The following is a 10,613-nucleotide window of genomic DNA, read 5'->3' as shown; positions in this document are numbered from 1 at the left end:
TTATCTTTCGGCCATGCCACAAAACTATCTTCATCTTCCCTTAATAACTTAAACTCACCACTTGGTGCGGTTAACACGAACGATGGAACTATAACCTCCTGAATATTGATAACATAACAGTGTTTAGGAAGATCTTCTCCATGTATTTTCTGGTTAGGCACCGTAGGTAAAATACTGCCTCTACCAACAACGTTTCCCCTAGATCCATTCCAAAAGTCGTATTTTGCTTTCTACGGAGATATACGACATATGAACATCATATAAAAAGAAGATGCTAGAATTAGCAATATAGGTTTACGAAGAAAAATAAATAAAAATAAAAAACATACTCCATTAGATGTCTTAGACAGAGGTTCTGTCGTAGATGTGCACGACTTATCTAGAGATATTGAAGGATTTGGTTGGGAATTACTGGTAGAGTTCTGCATAAGATTAGGAGACTGCTTCTTAGATCCATCAGAAGGGTTGCTACGTGCAGGAGACTTCCGTAGAGAAGTAGTTGGTTGTGAATTACTGGTAGGGTTCTGCATAAGATTAAAAGAGTTGTTTACTTTTGAAAGTTACACATATTTCTATTTTTCTAGGTTCTCTAATTTACACTTGGATCGGTGATTCATATAATTGATATCATCTCTGTGTCTCATATATCCTTCGTAATTAATACGAACTATATAGACTGGTTTATGTATATTCGACTTACAAATCAAACAAGCTAAGAAACTAACCTTCTTAGCAGGCTCGGTAAATTTAACACCATACTTTGGCCCAAGAATCACTTTTCCAAGAGTTTGTCCTAATGTTTCCATACCTTCAAATCATACGGGTAGACAGAAATTCGGTTTTATTACTTCCTCAATCAGGATTTTGTGGCAATTAACCTCCACCCCATCCTTTCCATATAATTGTTGTTTTCCTGCTAACAGAAATCTAGCAAGGACGTTTGCCTTAGACAGCTGGTCAAAAAGGTAGCACCTTTTATCCTGCGGAAATATATGGCATATGAACATCTTCAAGGTAAAACTACAAAGAAAATTTGAGATTTAAAATGCATATAAAAATAAAATAGATACCGGATAAACTGTTATAGTTTTCGTGATCTCAGATTTGCTCCGATTAGATGGAGCTTTTGATGTTACATCCAGAGTATGTTTCCACGAATTTTGTTGAGTTACCTGCAGCAGTAGAGTAATATTCCATATTCGGGTAACAAATATACCAAATTCCACCGTGAATGCGAAGACATTGATGAATTGAATAGGTAACAAATATACAAGGTTCTCCAAAATGCACCCTAGCATCCATGATTCATATAGTTGATAGCATATTTCAGATTCATATGGTCTTAAGATCATGTAACTGGTTTAAACCTTCGGAATTTTTTCAGATATTGCAATACGAGATTGGCTTCCGTTGAGTGGAGCCGGTGATTTCACAGACTCGGAATGTTTTGGTTGACTTACCTGCATCAGAAAATTGAAATGAAAGTTGTACCTTCTTTTCCAGTGAAACCATTTAAGCACAATGCACAACTGACTCATAATCAAATAGCTAACCACATATCTCGTTCTATAAGGTTCTCTAAAATATACACTAACGTCCATGATTCATATAGCTGATAGCATATTCGTCTCTAATATCAAACAAGATATATATATAACCGGTTTGTGTAAAAACATATCCAATGAGTTAATAAAGCAAACAAGACAAGAAACCAACCTCTTGATTCATGATGGTTTGATTTAATGGCCAACAAATTTCAGCATCACCAACATCTTTTAAAGTTTTCATCCCAGATTTTCCAAAGGGTAATTTGATGGTTTCATTTATTACTTCACTAACTCGGACGCTGTAGCATGAAACCATTTCCAAGGACTAAGCGATAATCAAGCCAGGTGATAGAATGCAGTTTTTTGTGTTTGCTAATAGATGAATTATTAGGTTGGAACATTTTTTGGTTTTTGTTTAAGGAACTGGTTAGTGTATATATACTCTTAGCCTTTGTTTTTGGTTTTGGGTTATACTATTTTGGTAATGATGATCATCATGGTACTGAATTTGGTTCAAATTTAAGTTAGCACTTTGGATTTCCGTGTTATCTAGAAAATGAATGTATGGATTGTTGAAAAAAATTGACTCTTAAATCATGGTGGGGTTTTGTATGCAGATGGGTTTTAGCAATGTTGGATGAGTGAATATTGTGAGTTTGGATTTGGATATACTGATTGTTGAATTAATTTTATGTCATGCTAGGATTAGCAGTAATAGTAATAGGCTTGCACATATCGTACCGACATTAAGGGTATAACTTCAAGGAAAGTGAACAAATGACGTGATCCCACTCTCTCAAGTTTCTGCTGCTGCAAATGTGGAAGACACGGCTATGTTGTTTGTGTTTTTTTTAATATGGTAGCCATAGGTTTCTTTATATGCATGGTAGACATATCCAGAGTAAAATGTCTAGGTACGTGAGTATACCAAGAAGGATCTCTGTTATATTTTTCTTGGAGGAAACATCTTTGATTTCATAAATATGGTAGCATTTTTTTATATAAATAAAGATAAAGATAATTTGTGATATACTAATGTCATTTATATAAACACAATTTGTGCACCCTATACTGTCATCATTACCGACTTCCTCTCCTCTATAAGCAGTTCTTCAATTTGTCCATGTGAAGGGACAACCAGTATAACCAAGATCAGAAAGAGATGCATATCATGTTCATGTGACACTAAACTAAATTATTCATGTTAACTAGTATATTAATAACAAATGTGTAAATGATCTCTGAATGTCCTCCACTTGTCGCAACACAGATGACTTTCAAAATAGAAAAGTCGATTAGACAATTAGTCACAAGAGATATAATTTGATTTATGGAGAATCGAAACGGTGGGAGGGGATAGTTTTTCTCACCGAATAGGCGAGAATGGATTGTTGAAAAAAATTGATTCTTAAATCATGTTGGGATTTTGTATGCAAATGGGTTTTAGCAATGTTGGATGAGTTTGGATTTTGCTATACTGATTGTTGAATTCTGTCATGCTAGGATTAGTAGTAATAGTAATAGGCTTGCACATAGATTTTTTTTTTGGAATTGAGGGCCTAAAATAGTCTTTGAATTAATCTTAATACTCTAGTTTCTACCATCTTAAAAAATATTTTCTATACCCTATTGATTCACTAATTCAATCATTCCTACCAATATCTACTTAACAATCATTGGAATTTTAGAATCATTCACCAAGAACATTTCTTGTTTGTACATATAATGTATTCAATCCATTACTACTGAAATCAAAAGAGCAAGAAAAACTGACAAATTTCTTCAAACCTACATCCATCACAAGTTTAATACTACTGAAATTCAAACAACTAGAAGAACACAACTAGTTTAATTACATCTAAAGAAGGACAAAGCAAACAGAATACCACTTCTAAATACCCGACAGGATACTAGTGCCATTACAACTTTCTTTTTACAACCAAAATTTAGAGATGCAACATTACTAATCTACCTGACATAAAAGGTTTACCCATCATAAACACTGCAACTCTCCCAGCTGTTATCCAAACAATGCACCTGCTGCAAACTGAACCCCAAAATCACCTAACATCTTCTTCATCAACACCATCTATCAAACAAAAAACAAAAAAAAACAAACTACCACCAAATATCTGAAATTGAAACTCCATTCTCCATACACTTCTTCAGCAACATAAAGTACCATCAATATCACCACAAGTTTTCAGGAAGATGCACAAGAGAAATAGTAATCAAAATATCACATTACTCTAGTTCTAAGGGATTTGACAGTACCTATAAGGCAATCACCAAGAATTGCCATCACTGTTTCTACTATAGTTTAACTCATCCTCTTCATAGTAGGCACTAGTACCATCATCATCGTCTGAAGATGTGTAGGGACCCTGGAGATAGTCATCTTCGGTTTTTTCTTCCTCATCGACTGCTTCACTGCAAACCACCATCTCACCAGCAAATACAGGCTCTCCATCGAGGTCTAACCCAGGAATATCCTCTCCGTCAGAATCCACGTTCAGGGGTTCCGACATGGTTCGAGCAAAGTTACGAGGGTTGTTCTTCTTTTCGGTGAGATAGCACTTGTACATCACATCTTCAAACTCTTTCCTCTTCCTCTTCTTTTTCTATGCTTCTTTTGCTCTATCATCTCTCTTCATTGAATCATCATTGCTCTCCTCATCTTCTCCTCCTTCACAGTTCTTTTCTTCATCTTCACTATAACTTTCTGTCGCACTGCAAGTTTTCCCCCATGAACACTTCTACTCTCCTCGTCGTTGAAGCTTCTACCTGTGTCGACGTGCATCTATGGCATCCAACTTTCTCATCCACAACTGAAAATCATCATCATTTTCAACCCTTAATCTTTCACGTTCTTGTCGCTCCTCTTGCTATTTCTTCCTTATCTTCTCCTGATTCAGAAAAGGAATCAACCTTTCAATCTCAGAGCTTGATAAAGTCCCAATTGTCAACTTTGCACGTACCATTGCATCTGAATCAGGTGGTGGCTCGGTCTGATTTCCATTCGTTGAAATACTAGCATTCTCTGCCATTATTTGTTTTCTTAATCTCTATTTCTATGATTCTTCTTTTGGTATAATAATCTGTTTATCCCCCTGCCTTGTTTAAGTAATGGTAGTAGATTAGCCATAAATGGTCTTTTATGGAGCTTGGTCAAGTGTCTGTCGCTTTGCTATTAACGCCTTTTCAATGCCATGCGTACCCTCTTCAAAGCCGTCATTACTCTGCTAAACCCTATTTCCAAAGCCTAATTATATTCTCTTAATTCATTAGCTTTTACTCCAATTAAGAGGTGCATTGTTAGGTCACCTTAAACCGTTTGGTTTTATGCATTCATAGAAGGCACGTCTATCAGATGAGTTATTTATAGCCATTCAGTTGCAGGTTAACTTGGCAGAACATCTTGGACTAGTTTTTGTTGTTGTCTTCTTGTTTACTGCTGAATCCATTAAAACACTTGCAAAAGCACCAAAATATTTTAATGAATTCAGCAGCAAATAAGAAGACAACAACAAAACCAAGTCCAAGCATTAGTACTAGTGTTTGGGATTAAAGGGGTGAAAGAGTAGTAAATGAGGAGAAAATGGAAACATAGTTTTGGAGTAAAAGGGATGAATGAGTTGCAGAGCATGAGGAGGAAGAGGAAGAGTTTATTCTTTGTGAGTTGCGGAGAATCAGATGATTCATCGTAGATTGCAACTATCCTTTGGTCGTTGTGGAGTAGCAAAAACAACTTATTGTAACTAATCTTAAACAACTATAGATGGGAAGCTTGGTGAATTGATTCTTCTTGTTACCTACCTCCTTCGAGTCGAGACCATGCGTTCGAATTTGGGCAGAAGCTTTTTTATTTATTTTTTGAAAGTCAGTCAATGACTGTTGGGAAGGAGAAGAAAAAGACCCTCAACAGAGTTGGGCCTATGCTGTCGCAGTTACAGCCCATTTCATGTACATAGTAATAAATAGAACTGGCGTGTCTATAAAATGCACACTATGGACACGCATACTAGCATGTCTAATAAAACCAACTTTTTAACCACACATATAAACCAGCGTGTCTATAAAACGCAAACTATGGACACGCATAATAGCGTATCCAATAAACCTAACTTTTTAGCCACGCAATAAAACAAGCGTGTCCATAAAACGCCCACTATGGACACGCATACTAGCGTGTCTAATAAAACCAACTTTATAGCCACGCATATTAACCGACGGGTCTGCAAATCGTACACTATGGACACGCATACTAGCGTGTCTAATAAAACCAACTTTTTAACCACGCCTCAAGTGGCATGACTATTTTTTTGGACACACCACAACTGGTTAACATGGCCATAAACTGATCTATAAACACGCCCAACAAAAAATTAAAAGTTAACATGAAAAATGGTGATATTTGGACACGCTACTAGCCCCAGCGTGGCTGAAAGCACTTATATTAACACTCCCATAGAACATGGCGTGTCTATAGGTTAGAAGTCTACCCTATAGACACGCCAAAACCAAAAATCGTGACATGGAAATTTATATCTGGCGTGTCTAAAGGCCACTTTTGTACTAGTGCAGCAATTAAATGCATATCTCTAGAAAATAAAACTTAGTATTGTGTATTTACTAATTGGATATTTTCTATTGAGAGATGTCGAAAAATATTGGACAGAGCATTTCCAGGAATTATGAAAACCGATTTGGGCATTTATTGCATATCTTGAGAATAATTCGGTTTTGGAAATTCCTTGGTGTAAACATCCTTGGTCTATAAATACCTAAGTTTGCATTTCTAGCAAACTATCCTAAGAGCCAGGCAAACTTCATCTTTTTGTTGTTTCTGGTGGAGTCGTCTATCCAGAGAGGAAAGTACCCTAATTAGGCGAAATCTCTTACGACCATTCGTTTAAAGACTTCTGTGGGATCAAGAAGCTCTACGAGTACCATTGGTGGGAAACTTAATAATTGCAGTTTATTAGTTTTCGATTGATTTGATTGACTAGCGGCTGTTGAACTTTGATTGCACCTAGTTTGTTTACTCTTGAGAATCTTATCTTCTGATATAAGATTCGCTCAAACTAGATCGAAGTGTCGACGGGACCTTTAGAACTAGTTGTAGATCTAAAGACATCTTGTGATAATCCATTGTTAACAGACTCCATTCTATGCGTGATTGATCACAAGAGACTCAAGTGGTGTTGTGCGGGTTTAATTGAAGATTAAAGGATATTTGAAGACGAAGAAGATTTCTTATTGGTTTCTCATATCTTTGTGTAGCACAAACCTTGATCAGCTGGGATCCAACTAGAATCAGATTTATTCTATTGATTAGTTGCGTGAGATCGGTATCGCTTTATAGTTTCTTGTTAGAGTCTATATTGATTGATTGCAAATCTGAACTCTGCTACTTCGGTAGTTATTGGATAGATTGATCTAACCAGGAAAATGAGTTTATTAGTTTAAACGTAAGAGCCTTTGCATATGACTTGAGATATCTTTATCTGGAAAGAATCAATAGAGTTGTTACCAAACAGATTTGTTGTTCCTTTACTGTTTGGAATACGATCCAAATGAATTGTTCCAGTGCGTGCACTTATTGAATGTCGGAAGCGCAGGGATACTGAAGAAACTAAGTGAACTAGGTTTAGTTGTTTGGTACCAACTATACGAAGTTGGTTTAGATTTTGTATAGCGGCTTAATTATGAGAGTATTCAATTCTGGACTTGGTCCGGGGTTTTTATGCATTTGCGGTTTCCTCATTAACAAAATCTTGCTGTGTCATTTAATTTTATTTTCCGCGATTATAATTGTTGTTATTATAATTTAAAGTAAATTACACAAACATTAACTCTATATTACTTGATAGTGATCCTATAGAGTTTGGTTAAGTCCGAACCTATTATCAAGTAATCACACTTTGATTATTGTATTGTCTCGATCTCGTATCCATAGACGATCACACAAAGTGTGAATACCGATTTGTCATACTGTCTCGACTTTGTCCATAGACAATCACTCTCGGTAAGAGGACTTATATGTGGATATTTTAAAGATTATGGTGTATTTGGGTACCCTCGTCTTTTCAGTAACCAAACAGCTTGAGATATCGTAGCATTAGCTGCTATGTGTTCATCTTCGGCAATTGAGAAAGAAATTACTTTCTACTTCTTTGATGACCAAGAGATTATGCTAGAAACCATAAGAAACAAGAAACCAGAAGTACTCTTTGGATCTGAAAAAGCGTGGGTCTAATAACCACAACCAATATTTCGTTTAGGCAATCTGTATGGACTAACTCCAATATAATTCCAAGAGAATCAACTAGACAGTCAGACTCAATCAAGGAAAATATATCCAAGAGTTATATCTCAATTTCTCAAATCAATCTGCAATCAAACAGATAGAAATCTTTGAGCCGGATTAATATGAGAAATAACTTGGATGGTACCAAAGACCAATATCCAAGCGTCAATCAATTTCAATCAACAACCAAAGGTTGGATTCTATAATTCATTGAACTACCTACAACCTGTGATATTACAATTATATAGAAAATATAGTGCGGAAAAGAAATAACACAAACACCGGAAATTTTGTTAACGAGGAAACCGCAAATGCAGAAAAAACCTGGGACCTAGTCCAGATTTGAACACCACATTGTATTAAGCCGCTACAGACTATAGCCTACTACAAGTTAACTTTGGACTGGAATGTAGTTGAGCCCTAACCAATCCCACAGAAATTAAGGTACAGTCGCGTTCCTTACGCCTCTGTATCCCAGCAGGACTCTACGCACTTGATTCCCTTAGCTGATCTCACCCACAACTAAGAGTTGCTACGAGCCAAAGTCGAAGACTTGGTAAACAAATCTGTCTCACACAAAAGTCTATTGAATAGATAAATCTATCTCCCACAGAAATACCTACGAGTTTTTGTTCCGTCTTTTGATAAATCAAGGTGAACAAGAACTAATTGATACATCAGACTTATATTCCCTAAGAACATCCTAGTAATATCAATCACCTCACAATAATCTTAATCGTATGGTAGCAGAACAAGATATTGTGGAATCACCAAAGAATGAGACGAAGAGCTTTGTGATTAATTTTTATCTTACCTATCGGAGATTAAATCTCGAGCAAATATTACAGAAGATAGTACTCAATACGATAGAATAAAGTAAGATCAGAACACGCAACTACAGAGAAAATAGTTAGTTATGGCTTCATAATCCCAATGAAGTCTTTAAGTCTATTAGAGCACTGATCGGTCGAACTCGCAAGTGTTGCTATCTCAAGCTTGTTTGTCAAGTTTAGTTGCGAAAACTATAGGTCTTGATTTCTACTCTACTTATAGCTAAGTCTCGAATTAGTATAGTAAGTGTAGTTGAGCATTAGACTTCACGGCGTTCATCGATTGAAGACGAAGAACTACTAAGGAGATTGTGGAACTTCATCCACCAAAGGTATGTGAAGACTTGAACTCATAAATCACTCAAAAGTCTATATACTTTATCTCCTATTTGAGACAAAAGTCGCATAGCTATATAGACTTCAATTATACACATTTGAAATTTCGAGCTGAGTTTAACTCGCTTACATATTTCTCGAATATGTGTTGGTAAGCTTTCGATTTAACCAAGTTCATCTTATATTCTTGACAAAAGTCAAAAGTTGATCATGTGAAAATCCCCTTGTAACATCTTACATGATTTGTATGAGACATTCATTTGATGTAGACTCGGAATGTTTCGTATTGATCATTCGATCACTTGAAAATTGCTTTGAAGTAATTAGTTTGTGTGAGATAGCTATTTTCGTCTTCTAAGAATGTTTCAGTGATTGAAATAGGAGTTTAGAACAAATATCCATGATTGGATATAGCACAGTATGCATACTTGTATGCTAACTGCTACATGTTATTCCAAGTCCGGGAACCATAGTATGCATACCCGTATGCGTACTGGTTGGTTAATGTAAGTCCGGGAACTTAGTATGCATACCGGTATGTGTACAGGCGTGAGTTTCAAGTTCCAGAAATTCAACTGAGTTTGGAAGGTATGCGTACCCGATCGCATACTGGCAAACCCAAACTTAGTCCGTCCACATAGGTATGCGTACCCGTCTGCATAGTTGAGTAGGTTATGTTCTAAAATCGGTTTTTTCATTAACCAATATATTTATATATTAAGGAATGCAATCTTTTGCAAACCGTAACTATAATGTTCATGAATTGATTCGAGTGAATCAAAATCGATTTTGCTTCAACTGTGTCTTGTATACTTCTATGAAAATACAAACAATTGAACAACTCCAGAACTAGTTTCATTTGAGTCATTTGAACTAGTTATGGTTAAGATGAATATAGTTGATATGAAAGTGTTCATATGGCTAACTTCGGTTAACTATGGGTACACGTTTAAGTACGGTTACTCATATCTAAATGAAGTCACTTTTTATTTGTGTGTAACAAGCTAAGTTCAATCTAACGGTTGAAAGATATTATCTTGAGTCTAATCAGCTTTTCATCTAACGGTGAATATTGAATGCTTTGTTACCAAGGTAACATTGATTGCAAACCCTGATTTGAAGACTATATAAGGGAGAACTCTAGCAACTTGGAAACCTAATCCCCACACCTCCTGTGTTATACTAGTTGCGACTAGAGTCGATTCTCCTTTAACCTTAGGTTTTTCCAAAACCCTGTAGGTTAACGAATTGAAGACCTCAATGGGATTGTGAAGCCAGACCCAACTATTTTCTCTGTAGTTGCGTGTACTTATCTTGTTGTTTTCTATCGTGATTGAGTACTATATTCTTTAAGATTTGCTCGAGATTTAATCTATGATAGGCAAGATAAAAAATAGTCACAAACATCTTTGTCTCATCGTTTGTGATTCCACAATATCTTGTTTTGCTACCATACGATTAAGATTATTGTGAGGTGATTGATATTACTAGGATGTTTTTCGGGAATATAAGTCCGGTGTATCAATTGGTTCCTGTTCACCTTGATTTATCAAAATACGGAACAAAACTCATAGGTATTTTTGTGGGAGA

This window comes from Papaver somniferum, unplaced genomic scaffold (assembly GCF_003573695.1).
Source record: "Papaver somniferum cultivar HN1 unplaced genomic scaffold, ASM357369v1 unplaced-scaffold_137, whole genome shotgun sequence".
NCBI lineage: Eukaryota > Viridiplantae > Streptophyta > Magnoliopsida > Ranunculales > Papaveraceae > Papaver > Papaver somniferum.
Note: the sequence above shows the minus strand (reverse complement) of the source record.